The sequence below is a fragment of the Polypterus senegalus genome, chromosome 8 (genome assembly GCF_016835505.1).
Source record: "Polypterus senegalus isolate Bchr_013 chromosome 8, ASM1683550v1, whole genome shotgun sequence".
In the NCBI taxonomy this organism is placed as follows: Eukaryota; Metazoa; Chordata; class Cladistia; order Polypteriformes; family Polypteridae; genus Polypterus; species Polypterus senegalus.
The window spans coordinates 72,406,535-72,428,604 of record NC_053161.1 but is presented as its reverse complement, the minus strand read 5'-3'; the positions used below and the strand labels follow the sequence as shown (position 1 = coordinate 72,428,604).

General features: G+C 38.6%; 1 protein-coding gene across 2 annotated transcripts in view; it reads right to left on the bottom strand.

Annotated features, from left to right (window-relative positions):
• The window catches only part of elk3 (ETS transcription factor ELK3), a 53,063-nt gene extending 32,015 nt beyond the window's left edge, over window positions 1–21,048 (bottom strand). Inside the window, exon 1 of one of the 2 annotated variants that reach the window (XM_039761266.1) lies at window positions 20,706–21,048. The gene's annotated coding sequence lies outside the window, so the exon portion shown is untranslated. The remainder of the gene's footprint in view (window positions 1–20,705) is intronic. The other variant, XM_039761265.1, reaches the window with a different exon arrangement.
• Between the last annotated feature and the right edge of the window lie 1,022 nt (window positions 21,049–22,070).

Sequence of the window (22,070 nt, the reverse complement as noted above, 5' to 3'; positions counted from 1 at the left end):
TGTTGTAAACTTCAGCTGCTGGTCTAGGGTAAAAAAGGAAAAACGCTACAGAAACTGAAAAAAAATTAAACTTGAAAATTATAAACTCTGCCATTAAAAGGAACTACTGGCTGTACCTTTGTACAAACTTCGATTTGAAACAAAATTAGTAATAAGAGAAAAACAGAAGCATACATTAATTTAAAAAATCCTCTTTGGTTTGCTTTAATACTTCAGCCCTTTAAGTTCAGATACTTCAGACTCACCAGTTAATTAAATAAAGTGATTGGTAGGGTTAATAAAATCATATAAAAATACAATAAAAAAAACCAAAAAAAACAATTTTCCATCACAGAGTCACAGACTGGCAAATCCCATTCCAGTAAATCCCATTCCAGTAGCATTTGAAAAAAAGCAAGAACCATTGTGGATAAGACACCGGTCCATCACAAAACACATGCATACACATGTGTGTGGCTGAGACTGAGCTAAGTTCATTAGCCTTGAGGTTGCAATGTCACCAGGAACCAAACAGCATGTTTGTGACTTTTCTGTATTGCTATTGTTTAGTGTTATCCTATTACTGAAGCAATGCAAATCACTAGTATTGAAAGTGCTACTGCACATCAGAAAGGGGTGTTGTTCAGGTCTACACTTTCCAGTCTAGAACTACTGCAAAAAGAATGCAGTTTCTTAAGCTGCAGGATCGTAAATGCTACCATTGTCATGCTTTATGGTCAGGTTGTTCAAATCAGTCACACACTCAGACTTCTGTTAACTCAAAACACAGCAGCAGGGACCAGAGCTAGAACTACTGTACTAGTATGACCATCAGTCCTTAAATCACTTCATTTAATTCCAGTTACAATTACAACCGATCTTAAAATACTTCTCTGTACACAGAAAGTTGTCAGTGATTTTGCCCATCTTATCTTATAGAACTTATTGCCTACACTCATAATACAAATATCTTACAATGTATTGACATCGAATGGTGTAATTAAACAAAACTGAGTAATGTGCTTTAATACATTCTTGTTTATTATAATGTTATGCTATAATCATAGCAAAAGAATGCATCAAGTTGAACTGGTCAATGCATACATGCAGTTTTCTTCATTCACCGCTTGAAAAGCAGTTAGTAAGCCAGCTAATGACTGTCCAAGTACAACTAAATAAGTTTGCTTTAATATTTATAACATTAGAAGGTCCTGACAGGAGACCAAATTTGTACTGAGAGGACAATAATTTATCACATTTCTTCTCAGAATTTAATTCGATCTTTTCAGGTTTTCACCCATAACTCCATCCACAAATTTACACTCCTCAAATGAAGGAATGGCAGATAAATTTTACAATTGTAAAACTCTGCTAGTTTGTACAAAAAAAAAAGAAAAATTCCATTGCACTGCTTACTTTGTAAAACGATACTGGAGAGCTGACACTTTGCTGACACCACCCTATACTCTTGTTATCTGAATAAGCCGACTATGTTTACTACACATTAAAACTTTGTTATTTATGCATTTAACCTTTATTCATTTACAGAAAAAATAACCATTTCTGTAAGGGAGCATGATGCTAAATATTTGCTTTGTATCCTTGTTATTCTAAAAATGAAGGATGGCAATAAACAATTGTTCCATATTCATACATAAACTAAAAGAGTCATACAATGTTATTTCATTCTCTATGGGAAATTGAGACCAATTAAATGTCTATGTATGTCAAATTAATACTGCATTTGGCTTTGCCAGACTCCCAGGCAATTATAGTACATCACTGCTGAAATTCTCATTTCTCGTAGGATGCTCTAGTTACTGTAAAAGCATGCCATTTTTGGACCCTTAAGTTTAATCAGCTGTTGCCATACAGCGCATCACTTTTTCCACATTTTGTTATGTTACAGCCTTGTTCCAAAATGGATTAAATTCATTTTTTTCCTCAGAATTCTACACACAACACCCCATAATGACAAAGTGAAAAGAAAATTGAGATTTTTGCAAATTTATTAAAATAAAAAAATTGAGAAAGCACATGTACATAAGTATTCACAGCTTTTGCCATGAAGCTCAAAATTGAGCTCAGGTGCATCCTGTTTCCCCTGATCATCCTTGAGATGTTTCTGCAGCTTAATTGGAGTCCACCTGTGGTAAATTCAGTTGATTGGACATGATTTGGAAAGGCACACACCTGTCTATATAAGGTCCCACAGTTGACAGTTCATGTCAGAGCACAAACAAAGCATGAAGTCAAGGGAATTGTCTGTAGACCACAAATCTGGGGAAAGTTACAGAAAAATTTCTGCTGCTTTGAAGGTCCCAATGAGCACAGTGGCCTTCATCATCCGTAAGTGGAAGAAGTTCGAAACCACCAGGACTCTTCCGAGAGCTGGCCGGCCATCCAAACTGAGCAATCGGGGGAGAAGGGCCTTAGTCAGGGAGGTGACCAAAAACCCGCTCCAGAGGTCCTTTGTGGAGAGAGGAGAACCTTCCAGAAGGACAACCATCTCTGCAGCAATCCACCAATCAGGCCTGTATGGTAGAGTGGCCAGACGGAAGCCACTCCTTATTAAAAGGCACATGGCAGCCCGCCTGGAGTTTGCCAAAAGGCACCTCAAGGACTCTCAGACCATGGGAAACAAAATTCTCTGGTCTGATGAGACAAACATTGAACTCTTTGTTGTGAATGCCAGGTGTCACGTTTGGAGGAAACCAAGACCGCTCATCACCAGGCCAACACCATCCCTACAGTGAAGCATGGTGGTGGCAGCATCATGCTGTGGGGATGTTTTTCAGTGGCAGGAACTGGGAGACTATTCAGGATAAAGGTAAAGATGACTGCAGCAATGTACAGAGACACCTTGGATGAAAACCTGCTCCAGAGCGCTCTTGACGTCAGACTGGGGCGACGGTTTATCTTTCAGCAGGACAGCGACCCTAAGCACACAGCCAAGATATCAAAGGAGTGGCTTCAGTACAACTCTGTGACTGTCCTTGAGTGGCCCAACCAGAGCCCAGACTCTAATCCGATTGAACATCTCTGTAGAGATCTTAAAATGGCTGTGCACCGACGCTTCCCATCCAGCCTGATGGAACTTGAGAGGTGCTGCAAAGAGGAATGGGCAAAACTGGCCAAGGATAGATGTGCCAAGCTTGTGGCATCATATTCAAAAAGACTTGAGGCTGTAATTGCTGCCAAAGGTGCATTGACAAAGTATTGAGCAAAGGCTGTGAATACTTATGTACATGTGATTTCTCAGTTTTTTATTTTTAATAAATTTGCAAAAACCTCAAGTAAACTTTTTTCACGTTGTCATTATGGGGTGTTGTGTAGAATTCTGAGGAAAAAAATAAATTTAATCCATTTTGGAATAAGGCTGTAACATAACAAAATGTGGAAAAAGTGACGCGATGTATATACAGTGCATCCGGAAAGTATTCACATCTACTGCACATATTGTCAGCATTACCATTACAGTGTATTAATTATTGCTTGAGTGTCTAGATAGATAGATAGATAGATACTTTATTAATCCCAAGGGGAAATTCACAAAATCCAGTAGCAGCATACTGATACAAAAAACAATATTAAATTAAAGAAAATAAAAATGGAGGTAAAAACAGACGATAACTTTGAATAATGTTAACGTTTACCCACCCGGGTGGAATTGAAGAGTCGCATAGTGTGGGGGAGGAACAATCTCCTCAGTCTGTCAGTGGAGCAGAACAGTGACAGTAGTCTGTCGCTGAAGCTGCTCCTCTACCTGGAGATGACACTGTTCAGTGGATGCAGTGGATTCTCCATGAAATATGCAATTACAGTGTTTTCAGGACAAGGTGGGAAAATTATATTATAGTTCAAGGATGACATTACCAAATTTGAATTACACAAAATATTTTTTTCATGCATATTTAATGCTTTGAGCATGAGTACTCCAGTAAGACCATCACTCATTCAAACAACCAAGCCAAGAAGGACTGGTTTACAAAATTGAGATAAACCTTCACCACAGCTATCCAGTTATCGGAGCAACTTATCCCATTCAGGATCAAGAGGAACAGCAGCCTTTCCCAAAAGGAATAGGCACAAGGCAGGAAAATAGACATCCACTGCAGGGCACTCCCACACTTAAAGCCAGGGTCCTTAAACTTGGCATAATTACCTAATTCACATGTCTTGGAATGTGTGAGGGAAACCCATGCAAGAAACACATGCAAATGCCACACATGCAGCACCCCAGCTAGTATTTGAACCCAGGATTCTCGATGTGTGATTAGAAAAACTTGCAATAAATTAATCCTGCCCTTTTGCAACAGAAAACTGAAAAAGAAAAAAAAAAAAAAACACTAAGGGAGGTTTTTTACACATCTCAGAAAGATGAACAAACTACACTAATGAACAATGGGTCTTCCAGTGCATTTACTTCAAGATCATTTGTCATATGTACACTAAATTCATAAATGCATACATCTATTCAGAATACTTACAATAATAAAATATTAAAAAAAGAAGAAAAAAAAACAACAGCATACATACTATATAGTAAGTTACATCAGTTCAGAAGAGAAGGGTTAATAATTGGATAACTGGCAACTCAACATGGGGCTAAACCTATTGATAACCCAATGACTAAAAACATGAGTTCCCTATCAAAAAAAAAATAAAATAAATACCTTCACTTAAAACAGCTGACTGTAAAACCTTTAATAAAATTGGTCAGTAACACAGTAAGCACTTGGTAAGCCTCAACATTGCAACTAATCTAGCATGTGGCAGAGCACTGCTTTAAGAGACAGTGTGATACTCTAATTACTTAACTATATTCTCAAATGTCAAACATTCACATCAGAACAAACACCTCATTGAGGCACAAGGCCTGTGTGGCATTTTTGAATGACATTGGTCATTTAAAAACAAAGTTTTAGATATTTCCATGATAATTAATCAGATAAACAGCCCGTTTCTAGTTCAAAATACATTTGAGAAAACCATACAAAAGTACTCTTTATCCACTAAAATCCTACCGTTCAAGCAGCATTTTCTTTAAGTACTCAATAAATAAAAGCATTATGGACTCTATTGTTATAAAGACATAGACAGAAGAAAGAAAAAAAAATTTCCATGCTATTCAGGATTCAGAGTTCCAAGACATGTCATATCTCATTTTAGCATGTTGCACTAACTCCTAGGTTGATGTTGCTCCACAAACAAGGTTCACAACCAGTTCAGAGGTTCACAAAATGCCTGAATGTGCATTTGAATACAGACACATCTACAGACTGTTACAGAGAACTGCCTTCAGTGTATTTTCAACAAATGAACTTTGGCAATTAAGTATATTTGCACTGCAAATATTGAAGTGTGCCTATCCAAATAACATGTCCAGGTTGACAGGCTGATTGAGGACAGCACCAAAGTCATGCACATATATATGTCATTCTGCAAATGTAAACACTAAAACCCAATTTGAACACAAGAATTATATAAAAAAAAAAAAAAAAGAAGAAAAAGAAAACTGAAAGCCTTAGGGTTCAGCATGTTCCAAATATCACAAGTAATATGTATTTTGTACAAATGTGAGCATGTTTAGAGTAGTGCCCAGGATTTAGATTATAAACTGCAAAACTATGAGTTAAATCTAACCACTGACCAGGAGCAAATGTCTAACTTTGCTAATGTTCTAATTGTCAAAAAAACTTAAAGCAAGGCATTTTAGGCAAGAAACAACTGTAATGGTCATTTGCAACTACACATTACACATCTCACAGGAAAAGGAGAAAATTAAGCAGCAAATGATAATGGCATCTTTGATCTCTATTGCCTTGGTAAATGTTCAAGTCACTTTTATTATTTTTATCAATAACGTGTTACTTTTTAATGGGGGTGCAGATGTGTAGGTACATGTAGGCAGTACTTTAAGTACGCGGCCATAACCTGACAGATTTTAGAAGGGTATTTAAGTGTTCAAATGATTCAAAATCAATTGGGACATTTATTTCTTTAGTACTACTCCACAATTACTTTGACATTTTTCAATTTTACATCAAAAGAGGCTTCCCCTATCTTCATTAGGCAACATCATGCTGCTATTGCCAGGACATTCAGTTGACGATTCACTACTTGGAAACCAGTTCCAGTCAGCTTCCCTCTAATGCTGTTGACTGGTAAAGATAAACTTGCCCGGTGTAAATGAGTGTGGGAATGGGCCAGAGTACACTTGACTTCAGCATTTAAATTGATGCTTAATAAAAAAAAAAAAAATTCAGCCTTGCGTACATGTGTTTTTGAGTTGGCCATGAAATTGTTCACATTGCCTTTTAATAACTTTGGTAGTCAATGTAATCTATTAAACCTTTACCATTAGATTTATTTTCTTGGGTTCCTGAAGTTTTGTCTACCTCCCCTCTTATGCCATAGAACTATAATGCAGTATACCTTACCATTTACGATTTATATTACTATAAGAAGCTTTAATTAAAATAAAGTCTACTAATAGTACCTTGTATATATGGTATATCTAATTTTGAATACCGTTTTTTGTTTATATAAAAAAAACAAAAATTCACACTATACACTCACCTAAAGGATTATTAGGAACACCTGTTCAATTTCTCATTAATGCAATTATCTAATCAACCAATCACATGGCAGTTGCTTCAATGCATTTAGGGGTGTGGTTCTGGTCAAGATAATCTCCTGAACTCCAAACTGAATGTCAGAATGGGAAAGAAAGGTGATTTAAGCAATTTTGAGCGTGGCATGGTTGTTGGTGCCAGACGGGCCGGTCTGAGTATTTCACAATCTGCTCAGTTACTAATATTTTCACGCACAACCATTTCTAGGGTTTACAAAGAATGGTGTGAAAAGGAAAAACATCCAGTATGCGGCAGTCCTGTGGGCGAAAATGCCTTGTTGATGCTAGAGGTCAGAGGAGAATGGGCCGACTGATTCAAGCTGATAGAAGAGCAACTTTGACTGAAATAACCACTCGTTACAACCGAGGTATGCAGCAAAGCATTTGTGAAGCCACAACACGCACAACCCTGAGGCGGATGGGCTACAACAGCAGAAGACCCCACCGGGTACCACTCATCTCCACTACAAATAGGAAAAAGAGGCTACAATTTGCACGAGCTCACCAAAATTGGACAGTTGAAGACTGGAAAAATGTTGCCTGGTCTGATGAGTCTCGATTTCTGTTGAGACATTCAAATGGTAGAATCAGAATTTGGCGTAAACAGAATGAGAACATGGATCCATCATGCCTTGTTACCACTGTGCAGGCTGGTGGTGGTGGTGTAATGGTGTGGAGGATGTTTTCTTGGCACACTTTAGGCATCTTAGTGCCAATTGGGCATCGTTTAAATGCCACGGGCTACCTGAGCATTGTTTCTGACAATGTCCATCCCTTCATGACCACCATGTACCCATTCTCTGATGGCTACTTCCAGCAGGATAATGCACCATGTTACAAAGCTTGAATCATTTCAAATTAGTTTCTTAAACGTGACAATGAGTTCACTGTACTAAAATGGCCCCCACAGTCACCAGATCTCAACCCAATAGAGCATCTTTGGGATGTGGTGGAACGGGAGCTTCGTGCCCTGGATGTGCATCCCACAAATCTCCATCAACTGCAAGATGCTATCCTATCAATATGGGCCAACATTTCTAAAGAATGCTTTCAGCACCTTGTTGAATCAATGCCACGTAAAATTAAGGCAATTCTGAAGGCGAAAGGGGGTCAAACACTGTATTAGTATGGTGTTCCGAATAATCCTTTAGGTGAGTGTATATTCAAATGGGAAAAGCCATCTGAACTTGTGTATGAAAATATTGTGTTATAAAGAAAATAAATTGTACTCATTTCTACATTTTTCAATCACACTAAATCCAGTTCTATGTCATAAATGGCTGGGGCCTATCCCAGCAGAATCAGGAGCAACCGGGAACCATCCTGTATGGGATGGCTGCCCAGAAATATCCATCAAAAATATAGCATAGACAGAGAGTGGTCTAAGATCTAAATGTAGTTGCCTGTAAGTATGAAGACATTCTAACCACTGCAAAATGAAATTAAACTTTTGATAATCACTGCTACTTTAGTTTTATTTTGCATTCCCCTTTATTGAGAGGCCTAAAAGCAGTGAATGATGGCTGACATCTGCCTTTACGAGTTGCCCTTTTATGTGGCAGAATAAAACAAGTCCAGCAATACTATTTTTAAAAAATAAGAATCTGGAACACACCTTACTGTTGTTAAACTATTCTTTATTTGCATTTAGTCATATTCCAGCAATCTAAATAACAAAGTTTCCAGAAACAAAAGAAAGGCCCTAGCCTTGGCTGTGCTTGCTAATTTGATGGAAAATCGATAGTTCTCCTGTTGACTACATTACACACAGGTAATTTTGTTATAATGATACAACAGTCAGTGACCCAATTATAAATGGTAGTCACTCTTCAGAATTTTGCATGCTCTAAACAGAGGAAACGTCTTTAATTGGGTGTGAATACATAATTATTTTACCAAAAGGACACTGTAACAAGTTCTTTATTGTATTTCTAAGATTTATTTCAGTACAGTACTTGTGTAATCCTTTTTTGGACTGCTGTCAGACAGCTTCTTTGATTGTGTGTCTTCTTTACTGATTAGCATCAAGACAAAAGACACTAAAGTGAACCCTGAAAAAATTATAGGCTTACAAGCAAACATAATAAATATTGTTTGCATTTAATTTTCAACCAATAATGATTTAAAACATAACTTGTTACCAGAAAAAAATCAAAGGATTTATGGACTGTATTATTCTTCATGCATGAAAAAATTAAACCGGTTCTACCCTGAAAAAAACAACATTGATTTATTATGAGAAATACTGATGGAGAAGTAAAAGGAAAAATGTTTCACATCTGAATTTTTTTTTTTTTTGCAGAAAGAACGAAAAGTATTTTTTTCTGGAGTAACCCCTTCTGGAAAGTTAGTGGTGTTATACATGCACAAGTATGAGGCCATCAACTTTTCTCTCTCAGAGTGCCTACAAATACAATAAATGATGATAAGTGTTTGCAAAAGCATTTCACAATATAGTAAAGATGACGAAAAAAATGTGAACATGACAGCAGATAAAGACTGTTACACTAATTTAATACATCATAATGTACCACATATACTTTCTGCCATACCTTATCTTGCTTTCACTGGTTCTCTTCTGTGGTTTGTAAAGCATCCTGTAATGGTGTGACATACTGTATAATGACTGATTGAAAAGGGTAATGTTAGGCCGAGAGAGAGAGAGAGGGGACAAGAATGCAGTACAGGAGAAGGTGCTTGCGAGAGACTTACTCAAATGAAAAATATTGACACTTCATATACAGGCTTGTGAATACTGGTCCAAAAAAGAGAAATTGATTGCTGATTAATACATGTACATCTTAGAAATAACTTCAGATAAGAAATGGAAAAATTTAGTGGTAAGATAAACATAAGATCTGTGAATATAAATTGTTAGAATAAGAGGGTTTGAAGAATGGATGAACTGTCACAGAAATAGTCATCTATGTTTTCTGAGGACTTATCAAAAAGTGATTACCACTTAGTGCCAATTGGGCATCGTTTAAATGCCACGGGCTACCTGAGTCATCACAATACCACATTAAAAATGATATTTCCATAAAACATTGTACACATTAGACATGAATGGGAGATTAGATGAATTACTATTGAAATGAAATAATTAATTCATTTTCAGGAACTAACTCTTTATGAAACAGCTGTCCTAAGCTTAGCACACTCCTCAACATAAAATCACTCCAAAAATTAAGACTGTGTATTTGAATTGTGGCAAATAAATTAAGCCCCATTCAAAAACCTTATACACAACACCCTGTATAACAATAAAACAGGGAAAGTGGATGGACAGATACATGATAAGACTAGGCAGGAAAGTAGTTCTAACTGTGTGGAGATCATGAGGTTTTTTCAAACTAAGCCTTAGTCTATTAGGTGTGGTTGCAGCCCTTAGATTGAGTACACTTGTTGCAGAAACTAGTAAAAAAGACGATTACAAACATTTAAACAGACACAGCCTAAGACACCAGGGGGATATTTTTCGTACGTCGCTTAAATCATCAGAGATCAGATGCCTCACCTTGGATGAATTAATGCCAGTGAAACTCATCCAGGATAAGTCGGTTTTTCAAATGCAGCGGTGTAGTAGATTAGTTGGATCTAATCATCCGAGATGACTGCGTGCGCCCGTGCTGATTGAAAAGCCCATATATACTGAGTCTATTGAGTCTAGAAAACATGATTAGCAAGTCTTTGATAGGCTGCAACAAAATGCCGAAAGAACAGGCGCATTTTTTTCACACAAGCTATGTATGTATATATGTGTGTGTGTGTGTGTGTGTGTGTTACTTGAAGGATTTTAAGATTTAATATGCACAAGGGGTAACACAGCAAAAGCATCCCAAACCAGAAAAGACGGCTGGCAAAAAGTGGCCGACAAATTAAACGCATGTGCATTGTACTTACTGAAAGCAGCGTTTCATTTCCTATGTGTCAAATTAATTATTTAATATGTCATAATTCCAGATCAAACATGAGAACGTGGCAACAGGTTAAAGTGAAGTACAAAAATATATAAACTGGTAAATATTGGTATATAACTATTTAAAGAATTGTTGACATAAAGAATCATCTATATATATAATTCACTAAAGCAGCCAACCATGGGCAGGCAAGATGCAAGACAGAGCCACGCCGCCAACTCAGAGACCTGCCCACCAATGCTTAGACCATGGGATATGACGACAACTCACAGAGCCACGCCCAGCAACTCTAAGAATTCACTAATTTCATGGTAAACAAGACACACTCGAGAAAGAGCCCCGCCCACCAGCAATTCACTAAGCTCTGGCAGCCGACCATGGCACACGCACGACAGAGCCACGCCCGCCAACAATTCGAGCGAGAGAGAAAGCATTTGCCAAGAATGTTTTCATTAATCAAGAACGAAAGTCGGAGGTTCGAAGACGGTCACATACCATCGTAGTTCCGACCATAAACAATGCTGACTGGCGATCTGGCAGCGTCATTCCCATGACCCGCCGGGCAGCCAACCGGGTAATCAAAGTCTTTGGGTTCAGGGGGGAGTATGGTTGCAAAGCTGAAACTTAAAGGAATTGACGGAAGGGCACCACCAGGTGTGGAGTCTTTCGCTTAATTTGACTCAACAAGGGAAACCTCACCTGGCCCAGACACAGAGAGGATTGACAGATTGATAGCTCTTTCTCGATTCTGTGGGTGGTGGTGCATGGCCATTCTTAGTTGGTGGAGTGATTTGGCTGGTGAATTCCAAAAACGAACGAGACTCCCACCTGCTAAATAGTTACGTTACCCAAGAGCGGCCGGTGTCCAAATTCTTAGAGGAACAAGTGGCTTTCAGCCACGTGAGATTGAGCATTAACAGGTCTGTGATACCCTTGTATGTCTGGTACTGCACGCGCGCTACACTGAATGGATCAACGTCCCACGAATGTAGAATTCCCAGTACGTGCGGGTCATACGCTCGCAGTGATTCCGTCCCTGCCCTTTGTACATAAACCACTCCACTACCATGGTCGGGTCACTTGGTGGATTATATATAGAAAAGCAGCCGGAACCGCAAAGAACAATGAAAAGTCAATGTGGCTCAGAGGTGCATGTGGACTGTACCACAGACAAAAGCAACTGAGGCGGTGTTTGAAAAATGAACAGTCAACGTGACTCTCAGGTGCATGTGGACTGTACACAGATGAGGGAGACTCAGGTAAGGAGTTGGGGGTGGGCACATGAGCTGGCAGTGCATATTGAACAAGCCCCGTCCGTTGCTCTGGGAAGAGAAGGCACAACTGCACTCCTCCAGTTTTCAGTCATGAACAATTGTATGTTGGTTTGTAGCGTGCATTGTTGCTATAAAGGATCTTGCCCAAAACCCACTCTATATGAAATTCTCTTCTTATAATTTGCGCACCGATATTAATTGGTCGCTCATTCACAAACGGTGAAGCCATGACTGAATGAATTCCATGCACGGACACCGATTAAGTGTGTGAGCTAATCCTGGTTTACATAGAACAAACCTGCTCCGAGCAGGTTTGAGGATTTGGATGTGCTGCTATGACAACACATCTAGCAAGAATTTCTAAAAACCGACAGATCCAGGATCATGCCAAATCGTCAACAATTATATCCGGCTAAACGAGTAATCCATGTACGAAAAACACCCCCCAGGTGAAGTAAAACATAACTACTATACAGCCATCAAGACCAAAAGTGAATGTCCCAACATTTGGTTACACAAATAAATGAAAAGATTGCCATGTCTGGTTGAGCTTTTACTGGTGCATGCACAAATTTGTGCAGATTAAATTTCTCATGTAAACAGATGCTTTACCATTCAAACACTTACTGCAAAGTTGATTTTTCTGATGCAAGTCAGCAAAATGCTAAAAATGGTTACAATTCCCTGTCTCCATAACCTACAATGCAGTAGACACCATAGCTAAGTCAAGTCCAACACAAAAAATAAATAAATGAAGACATGAATAAGGCATATGAAATGTTGCTACTTCTCCTAATCTACAATATTCTACAATATGTGTATTATATGATAAATAAATAAACTCTACTGCGGACTGTTAAAAACTAGACTCCATAAACATGAGATCCTAGACAATAATATTAATAAACACATTTAAATATTTTCACTTAATGTGACAATAAGAACATAACAAAAGTTAAGATACATTCAGGGGAAACCTGACTTTAAAAAAAAAACAACCTAATTTGAAATGAAGCAGATTTTTCCACATTGAGTGAAAATAAAACATTTCCTGCCAAAGCATCCTCTGAGTTTTGCATCTGCGCTGTAAACCATAAAACTGTCTAAATCAGGACTTCCTCCTATTATACTTTGAAGGCGTCTTCCTGGGAATGTAGATCTGAAACAAAAAGGTAGGAATTCCTGTCACAGGAGCCATCGGAAATGTTTGAAAAGCAAGGTTTCTCTGGATGGAAGATTTCCGTTTAGACTCTATGACATTAACAGACTTAAATCCTGCTAAACTTAGTCTGCAATTTAAAACTTTTTAATTCTAAAGGCATTTTCTTCAGTAAACCTTTCTGAAGCTGATGCTATTTGCGAGCATTCCCTTCAAAGAATGAGATGCAAAAAGACTGATGTGTTTCCATGCATTTCTTCAAACTTAAACAAAGATCAGTCAAAATAAGGGATAAGTGATTGCAAATCATGAAAACTGAATGACAAGCAAGCAATTGAATATAAAGATTCCCAACTACGAAAATTGATTAGTAACAGAACACTGCTTTTGTTTTTTTTCTTGCTGCTGTGATTAATCCTCCTCTACGAGAAAATAATGTCATGTCACTGTTATTTAGTATAGTAGAATACAGACAACAGATGCACAGACTTCCAAAGGAAATATCTATCACTTGTTCCAGACACAATGAACTCTCTTAAGAGCCGGCATCTGGAAACGGAAAGATGTGACAGAGAAGTTGAGATATTCTGTAAGCAGCCTTGCACTGCAAGTACTATGAAGTAAAACAGCACTTCATTACAAAAAATAAATTACTTTCAACCTATAAAAATATGTATTTTAGAAGTCATAAACACAATCATATTTAAATAATTAACATGTCTGTTTCTCATCCCTTATGCATTTAATTTCATGATTTCCAATGAACATGATTTCCATTACCCCAGTTAGTAAAATACAATTTATTAAAAGCAAAGGACTTTTTATAAAATTGGTATTTGATAGCCATACTATCACAACAGTGATCCTATAAGGAAGAATACTTATTAAAAAAAAAAAAAGAATTTCACTTATTTTTTCTTTGATCATCATTCAAAACATACAGCATTATTTTAACCATATTATTCTTGCTAGAATTTACACTAAGCATAATCCTTTTTAGTCAATGAAGGATGTAAAAAATTTACTTTTTTGTATACCATATTAATTTTAATGTGTCTTTGCCTTCTTTTATAGAAGACACAGTTAAAACGTACATAGTGCATTTATTTTCACTAAGTCCCTTTTCCCTGCTTAGTCAAAGTTTGACAAGTTAAGTGAAAGTGATAACAACACAGAGGAGGGTTTCCAGACCCATTATGAACAACACTGTGAATGAAAAAAGTTCTCTTTTTTCATTGTTTCCTTATCTACATGTAATCGTTATTTTTTTACTATGTAATTAATGCTTTGGGGACACAAAAAAAATATCATGCCTTGAACTTAAATTTGGGAAGCTGAAGTTACAACTTTATGGTTCTCAGTACAATTATTTTTACTAAGTAGGTCACAGTGAGACAGTTTCAACATGTTTAAATACTTCTCTGAAAAATCAAAACGTATTTAATGACCAATAAATATAATACAAAACATAACATTCTATGTAGAAGGAAATAGGAGGTATATGTATATTAATATGCACAAATGTAGCTTTCTGAAAAGCATCCATCACTTCAACAGTAAAATATACCACTGAATATACCAAAGGACGGGGGGGAGGGAAGTGGTTTGGGGGTCAGATTGTAAAATTATCATAATACTGTAAACATTTAACCAGATTACTAAATACCATGCTTAAGTGATGGAGATGACTAAGATATAGCTATAACATTCACCTTCCAACTTTAAATAAATATTCAATTTGTGAAAATCCATTTTTTGAGCTAATGTTGACCAAAGAAGCTTCAGCGTTCATGCAGCCCCTGCTTTAAACAAGTCCATCACAGAAACTTTGTTTTCTCATATGGTCCTAATTAAGTGCATGGAACCCCCCTGAATTTAAAAAGTTTGTACACTATTTATTCATTTACCCTCTTTCAGATTACAATTTTGTAGATAAACATTTCAAACTTTATGCTTAATTAAACCAAGCATTAGCTTTCAAAACCACTACATTTAAAAAGAATTAGTCAATGTTCATGTTATAGCCTTTGGTCATTTTCATTAATAGTATTTATTACCAAAATTGTGATGCATAATATATTCTATAATGTATTCCCAGGACTAGCTATCTTTATATGACAAGATACTTTAATAAAGATAAAAATCAATCAATTAACTTTGTGCTTCTGTGAATGTCATAGGTAGAAAGGTAACAGCAAATGTCTGTTACTCAAGACATTCCTCAACACATTTTTCTTACCCGAGTACACTATACATGTACATATAATCTGATATTTGGTGGTCTGCTGTATGTTATCAAATTAGCCAGTACAAGGAAAGTTTTTATGAAAGTTCTGGAACAGGCTGTATGCTCTATGACAGTGAGAAGTGGCCGATTAAGATGGAACGTGCATGGAGGGAGAGATTAATAATATGGATGTGTGAAGTGTCACAAACTGAGTTGAAGATGAACAAAGAGAAAAACTTAGTGATTAAGGTGGTTTGGGCATGTAGAATAAAACACAAAGAATGACTTGGTGCACGATGATGGAGATGGAAAGGAAGAAGAAGAAAATGTAGCAGGAGACTGTATCAAAAAATATAAGAAGATTAGGTGTCACCCCGATAGAGGCTCAGGACGGTGAAGAGCAAAGAAAAAAATATTTCAGGGGCAACCAACTAAAATCAATAAAACCAGCAAATGGCCATGTAAACCAGAGGTGATAATGATGATGATTGCTTGAGGACATCAGAGAAAATAGCAAAACAAAGTTAGGCTGTAAATCTTTATGGTCTATAATTGGTCACTGCTAATTGAAGATTTATTTGTGTTTTAGGGGAATTTATTTATACATAATGTCTGAATTTACCACAAAATAAATATAAAAGAATGAGGTGACAATGTTAAGAAAAAATTACATAACAAAAACAGCATGCTGTTTGGACGAACAGTAGTTTCCAAACTGACCACTGTGTTTCAGCCAGTGTCACTAGTGAGATAATCGATTGGTTAAAATGAAACACCTATTATACAGACAAGTAAAAAAGTAAGTACACCATCTTCCAGTTTCTACAGATCAGAGTAAAACTAAGTATCACCTAGTCCTCAACAAGCTCATAATTTAAAATAAACATTCTGATAAGAAGTACAATAGAAATGAAAGAGGGTTTTCACACAACTAAATAAATAAGCAGTATATTATTGGTATATGAAAAAAAGGACAGTTTCAACAACAAAACACTTATCTTTTTATTACTTTATAAATAAAATGGTGGAGTATATATACCTTTGTTTATATAAATAATGCATATATCTAAAATGCATTTCTCACAACATTATAGATAATCTTTTTGTGCACATTAAAACTAGTTTACTTTGTAGAGCCAAAGGGGTTAGCATTACTGCCTCATGATACAAGACGACTCTCTGACAGTCTCTGCCCAAGTGGGGGTTCTCCTTCCACACTCCAGAGGCATATCTGTTGCATCAGAATGGCACAGAAGGAGTTAATATGTATGTAGATGTTATGTGGATTTCTGCATGTTCAACTATTCTAGAATTCTAGATATGTGTAAAGAAAACAGGAATAACTTTTGGCTAGAAATGGCTCACTGGTTAACACTGCAGCTTTAGAGCTCCAGGAAAAGAGGTTCAAACCCCAGTCCCTATCCATGTGGGGTTTCTTTCACATTCTAAAGACATATAAAGCATGCTAAATTACTCTAAATGGCCAGCTGTGAGCACGAGTCAGAGTGTGGAAGTGTGTGCTGTGATGGGACGGATGCTCCGAGTAGGAGTGGTTCCTGTCTTGGGCCTAATGCTTCCAGGAAATTCTCTGGTTTCCCGGACACAGAAATTGGATTAAGCAGTTTAAGTGAATAGACTGCTTAACATAAAATATTACATAACCTCATTGTTTTTTGGATTTATAACCACCAATACAAATAGCAATTGAAAAATATCAAACAAATACTGCCAAGTCAGTATTGCTACCTACCCCTAACAAATATGGAAACCTACATAATACCAAAATCAAACCAGACTGGTATTATTAAACAACTTTTACTGCATATTTTATATTCATAACTTTGAAAGCTGAAATGTAATGACAATAAAATAATAAATTAATTACTTTTCCATAAGCTGTAGAAATCTAGTGAACTTTTCTGAGTGCCAATGTCTGTTTTTGCTAGCAAAGGGCCGACACTGTGGTTAGTTAAACTGCTTCACAGCTCCAGAGGGATGTCAAGTTAGGTCATGACGGGGAGCATGCACGGCTACAGCACGCTGCCACGCCAGTCACACAACAAAAGAGCTTGTGATCCTGGTTGGCAGCCCCCGAGGCAGACACTCGGTCTAGTCCCACCCTCTATCTGCCCCAGCTAGGTGTTACATGGGCATCCCCTTTGCCTAATCCAGCCAATCGGGTCCTCAACAATGCCAGATGGCCTCAGTGCCATAACTGACACGCCCTCACAATGCTGGTAAATGTCCTTCATTTGGGACTCCATGAGCAACCGCTCATTCGACACAAAGTCAAACCATCGGGACCCAAAGATTCTCTGAAGAGACACAGTATCAAAGGAGTCCAGTCTTCGTCTCAGGTCACTGACTAGCATCAATATCTCACAACCATATAGCAGGACAGGAAGCACCAGGAGTCTAAAGACTAGGACCATCGTCCTTTTGCATAGATATCGGGAGCACCACACACCCCTTTCCAGCAACCTCATGAACCCTACCCGCCTCCCCCCATGCTCTCCCAATCCGTCTACTGACTTCATAGGAAGACAAGTTTGACATTCCCTTTGCAGACAGACACACTGCTGATGGCTGTGCCCAAGAGGTCATTAAAGAACTGGATCTTGGTTTTCATCCAGGACACTCGCAAGCCAAAACACTCAAGGCTCATTGACTCTCCAAAGATCACAACATCATCATCATCAAGTTCAGTAAATCTTTCTTTACCAACAGATGCTTCACAGCCACTGAACCCCACAACCTTGCCCAACACCCAGTCCATGTAAGCATGTAGGAGCAAGAACACACCCCTGACGAACCCCAGAATCAACTGTGAAAAACGCAGAGGTTCTGCCTCCACTCTGCACAGCACTCACAGTACCAGTGAACAGGCTGGCCACGATATCCAGCAACCTTGTGGGGATCCCGCAGTCTCATGACGTCTCACAGGTACCAAAAAATAAATAAATAAAAATTGCTTGGGAACTTGCAATTTCTTGCTGTATTCTCTATGAATTTTCTACTGGATAATCCTTTTCCAAAGTATAATAGTACGTTAAATGTTAACCTTAAGTGAATAACTGTGCCCTGTGATAGACCAAGACCCAGTTCAGGGTTAGTTCCTGCCTGGTCCCACCAAGACAGACTCTGTTTCAAAGTGCAACCCTTCCATCTGCATTTTAGAACAGGTCATCCACCTGAAGCTAAGCATGTTTCAGTCTGGCCAGCACTTTAATGGAAGACCATCTAGGGAAAGCTTGGGCTGCTGCTGGAAGAGCTATTGGTGAGGGCACTTACCCTGTGGCCCGAATGTATATCTCAATGCCCCAGTGCAGAGGTGAGGCTAAATTGCTAACCGTCGACTTGTCATTTTGGCTCCTAATTATCTCCCATATCTAATTGACTATCTCACTTACACCTTCACCAGCTAATAGCAAGTGTGTGGTGAGTGTATTGGAACAAGAATGGATGCCATCACATTGACGGTGGTTGAAGTGGTCTTCACTGTCTACGTAAAGTGCTTTGAGCAGTAAGAAAAGCGCTATATAAATGTAATTAAATTACCAAGGCTGTTAGATCAAGGATTGAGAAGTTTTTGAGCATGACCCTCTAAAGAGCTGTACGTCTACTTAAATCTCAATTTAAAAATGACTTTCCTGGAAAATATCTTTTTACTGAAAATTTAAGAATCAGAAAAACATGTAATTTTATAAGATCTGCAAATCTTCTTTAGATTGGAAAAATAATGCTCACTTGCTCGTTCAATACTTCAAAGGGTCACGCTGGTTATCTGAGGTGTACTAAAGAATTATTGAGGAAGCTCCTAAACCTCATCCTCTGAAATCACATTAAAAATGTAGAAAAATCAAGATGCAGAGAGCCAATGCCATTTTAAGCAGGAAGTGAGACTATGATACGATGACTTTAAATCACAAGACTCCAGATTTAATCCTTGACTCACCGTGTAAACCTGTGCAAATCACTTAACCTGTATGTCCTTCATTTTGCTTAAAACAAATGAATACATTAGGCTATATGTCTGCACTGTTAAAGTGCCTTCACTAGAAAAAGAAAGCTTATAAGCAAAACAGACTATAAAAGCTAACCTTAAAAATGAATTCACTTTTGTTTAACAAAAAAAGATGAATGACAGGGTGCTGACATTTTATATGGAAGAGCAAGCGTCAAGCTCGTTTTCAAGACCAATAACTAACACGTCCACAGACTTTTAAGTCACGGGACTGTCATCTTCAACTACAAACACTGAAATCTCTCAGCAGCTGTCAAGTGGGGCATTATCATTCGGATTCCTGTAAGTGGTTGGGTGGTTATCACCCAACATGCCCAGGGCAACAAATCTAAACGTGGCACTTCACACTTTCCTTAACTTGAGACCCGTGACGACACGCAATTGCTGTAAATTTCACGAAAGCACAGGTAGTAAAAATAAAACTATCTGAAGACGCCCAGTGAATCCAATAATGGCATCGCAGCATAAAAAGCCAGAGATGTGACCCTTTCTTTACAGTGCACCCCTCCCCTTTAAAGTTGTCGACTTTCTCCGGGTAACACAAAAAACCTCCTGTGCTAGGGAACGGAAACTCCTAATAAGATTAGTTGGTGTGTGCAGACATTACTTAGCCATGACTAAATCCACTCTCTTCCTGTAAGCTGCCAGTGGAAAATCCGAGGAGTCGCCCGCCTCCCGGAGGAGCAACGCAGCCCAGCCAGCCACAAGAAAAGAAGAAAAAAGTGCACCGATTTGCAGGCCCCTAACAGAGGCTCCCAAAAATTGCTCTGATCTCTTTAATAAAACAAAAAAGAGCCAAAAGGGTATACAGAAATGAGTCGGGGGAGGGGGCCCAAGAGTTTCTTTGTTTGCTTCTGTGACTCATTTTCAAGATGTTGTCTGCTGCCAGTTTCAAACCGGAAGCGCATGGCAATTAGTCTTGCTGTTTCCAGACAGACCAGAAACTCCGCTCGGGCTTATCCTTCTCTCCCTCCCTCTCCCCGTGTGTGTGTGTGTTTTTTTTTTAAAGGAAACCCCTCAAATACACCCCTGTGTAAAAAGTAAACGGTCACATTAGTAAGGGTCCTACACTGTGGGTGCTTGAAGCCTCCCTCCCCAGCCGGCACACGAATACTATTTAACAAGGAAAAAACGGACATATTTTGCGTACTCAAAAAGTCGCGCGAGGTGGCTTTCGCACTATAAAAGTTTTTAGGTTTTTGGGACACGCGTAGTAAAAGGCGAGACGAATATGCGATAAACCCCCTGCAGCGTGCGACTGCTTTAATTACGATGCCCCGTTCCCCCCTAACATCTTACGTCATGTTAAAGCAAACGGCGTTGTTTTAACGACCCAGCGCGTTATATACGCCGTTCACGACTACTTTTGGTGGGTTCTTGGCATTTAACATGAATAGTGTAAGGGCACTGCTTCGAAAAAAAAAAAACACACAGCGTCAGCGACCCACGTAAAAAGTTTGAACAAACAAACATGCACAAACATACCCAGACCTGTGATGTTTTGTTCCCTTCTTTAAGGTTTTTACAACGAAAATAGTAAATTCCCCTTGTTTTCCATGCTGCCTGCCGCCTCAACTGCTCAGCTTCTCTGTAATGAGATCCTGATTTCTGAGTGAGAGTGTGTGAGTGCTAGTGAGCTAGAGAGAGCAGGAAGTTGGAGCAGTCAGACAGAGAGCCGGCTCACTTCCTTTCCTACATTATTCCCCAGGCGCTTTGCAGTCTGTGTAAACAGCGTTTTCCTCCCTTCTGCCCACCAGTGTCCAACATTGCTCTATTATAACACCACACGGGTAGACTCATATCGTAGAGCTCGCTGTGGGCGGTATGCGCCCCGCTGTGACGTCCGCACCTTGCGTTGTTGCGCGCGACGGGGAGGAGCTCGCGTGCCGGGCGCGCGGGCGGGAAGGTTGGGAGTCGGGTGAGCGACGCGGACTGGCGGCTCTGAAGAGTCAGCCTCGCTTCCAACGGTGCACTCGCCCGTCTGATCAACTCAGTGACTAAGTTGGATCTTCGCATTTATTGAAGAAATGCTAAGTCATGATGTCAGCTGGTTATGTTCAGTGTCTGATGGGGATGACATTAAGCGTACTATGCTATCGGGCTTTAACATTGATTGATGGAGAGACTTAAAATTGTTTGATGGAGAAACATAGTTTTCCTTGGTGGCTATGTGACTTGTTTCACGAGATCAGCACAAAAAGTAAATTACTGTGTGTATTCTCTTCATCCACAATATGGACTTGCAGTGCTGGAGCCAGTCTGACAGCAAACAAAGGCTGGCCTTCCATCAAAGGCACTCTAAAGTCAAAGTGAATTGCATTGAGATCTCTAACCAATACAATTACTGTACACAGATAGACGAGACGACAGAGCTGTGGATTCACAATGTATATATAGGGCAAAGTAGACAAACAGATTACAAATACAATTAACTGTGACAAATACACAAAGACCCTTTAAGACCATGGCACATTTAGCAATTTTCTGCCACAGAGTTAATTTACATTATCTTAGAACAGGGGTCTCCAACTCCAGTCCTGGAGAGCTATTGTGGCTGCAAGTTTTCATTCTAACTTTTTTCTTAATTAGTGACCAGTTTGTACTGCTAATGAACTATTTCTCTTTATTTTAATTGACTTTTCCTGAGACTGACTGCTGAATTATTTTTTCCTTAAACAACACCTAAACATAAATTTGATGTGAAGTGAGCCAACAGATGACAAACTAAGTTGGGGCCTCAAACTCCAACCTTCATTCAGTTACTTAACCTGATGCCAATTCTCATTGCTGATTAAACCCGTTATTTAATTCCATGGTGCTCATGCTGCCATGGCAGAAATTTCCAAAACT